The sequence below is a fragment of the Arctopsyche grandis genome, chromosome 13 (assembly GCF_051622035.1).
Source record: "Arctopsyche grandis isolate Sample6627 chromosome 13, ASM5162203v2, whole genome shotgun sequence".
Lineage (NCBI taxonomy): Eukaryota > Metazoa > Arthropoda > Insecta > Trichoptera > Hydropsychidae > Arctopsyche > Arctopsyche grandis.
Genome location: NC_135367.1, coordinates 234,905 through 236,885, shown reverse-complemented (window position 1 = coordinate 236,885; position 1,981 = coordinate 234,905).

Genomic DNA, 1,981 nt, shown 5'->3' with positions numbered 1-1,981 from the left:
ACGTGCTTACCTCACAATACCTAACCCAACTTAACCTAACCATCACCGAAGTCAGAGAATTCGACATTGCCAAATTATCCACAAAAAGTTCTTAGCCTACCAAACCTCACTTATCTGAACCTAACCATCACCGAAATCAAAGAATTGGACATTGATTAAATATCCAAAAAACGTGATTACCTCACAATACCTAACCCAACCTAACCTAACCATCACCGAAGTCAGAGAAATCGACATTGCCAAAATATCCACAAAAAGTTCTTATCCTACCAAACCTCACCCATCTGAACCTAACCATCACCGAAACCAAAGAATTGGACATTTCTTAAATATCCGCAAAACGTGCTTACCTCACAATACCTAACCCAATCTACCCGAACCATCACCGAAGTCAGAGAATTTGACATTGCCAAAATATCCATAAAACATGCTTGCCTCACAATACTTATCCCAACCTAGACTAACCATCACCAAAGTCAGAGAATTCGACATTGCCAAAATATCCACAAAAAGTTCTTATCCTACCAAACCTCACCCATCTGAACCTAACCATCACCGAAATCAAAGAATTAGACATTGCCAAAATATCCACAAAACGTGGTTTCCTCACAATACCTAACCCAACCTAACCTAACCATCACCGAAGTCAGAGAATTCGACATTGCCAAAATATCCACAAAAAGTTCTTATCCTACCAAACCTCACCCATCTGAACCTAACCATCACCGAAATCAAAGAATTAGACATTGCCAAAATATCCACAAAACGTGGTTTCCTCACAATACCTAACCCAACCTAACCTAACCATCACCGAAGTCAAAGAATTCGACATTGCCAAATTATCCACAAAAAGTTCTTATCCTACCAAACCTCACCCATCTGAACCTAACCATCACCGAAATCAAAGAATTGGACATTAATAAAATATCCACAAAACGTGCTTATTTCACAATACCTAACCCAACCTAACCTAACCATCACCGAAGTCAGAGAATTCGACATTGCCAAAATATCCACAAAAAGTTCTTATCCTACCAAACCTCACCCATCTGAACCTAACCATCACCGAAATCAAAGAATTGGACATTGCCAAAATATCCAGAAAACATGCTTGCCTCACAATACTTATCCCAACCTAACCTAACCATCACCGAAGTCAGAGAATTCGACATTGCCAAAATATCCACAAAAAGTTCTTATCCTACCAAACCTCACCCATCTGAACCTAACCATCACCGAAATCAAAGAATTAGACATTGCCAAAATATCCACAAAAGGTGCTTACCTCACAATACCTAACCCAACCTAACCTAACCATCACCGAAGTCAGAGAATTCAACATTGCCAAAATATCCACAAAAAGTTCTTATCCTACCAAACCTCACCCATCTGAACCTAACCATCACCGAAATCAAAGAATTGGACATAGCCAAAATATCCACAAAACGTGCTTACATCACAATACCTAACTCAACCTAACCTAACCATCACCGAAGTCAGAGAAATCGACATTGCCAAAATATCCACAAAAAGTTCTTATCCTACCAAACCTCACCCATCTGAACCTAACCATCACCGAAATCAATGAATTTGACATTGCCAAAATATCCACAAAACGTGCTTACCTCACAATACCTAACCCAACCTAACCTAACCATCACCGAAGTCAGAGAATTCAACATTGCCAAAATATCCACAAAAAGTTCTTATCCTACCAAACCTCACCCATATGAACCTATTCATCACCGAAACCAAAAAATTGGACATTGCCAAAATATCCGCAAAACGTTATAACCTCACAATACCTAACCCAACTTACCCTAACCATCACCGAAGTCAGAGAATTCGACATTGCCAAAATATCCACAAAAAGTTCTTATCCTACCAAACCTCACCCATCTGAACCTAACCAACAACGAAATGACATAATTGGACATTGCCAAAATATCCACAAAACATGCTTACCTCACAATACCTAACC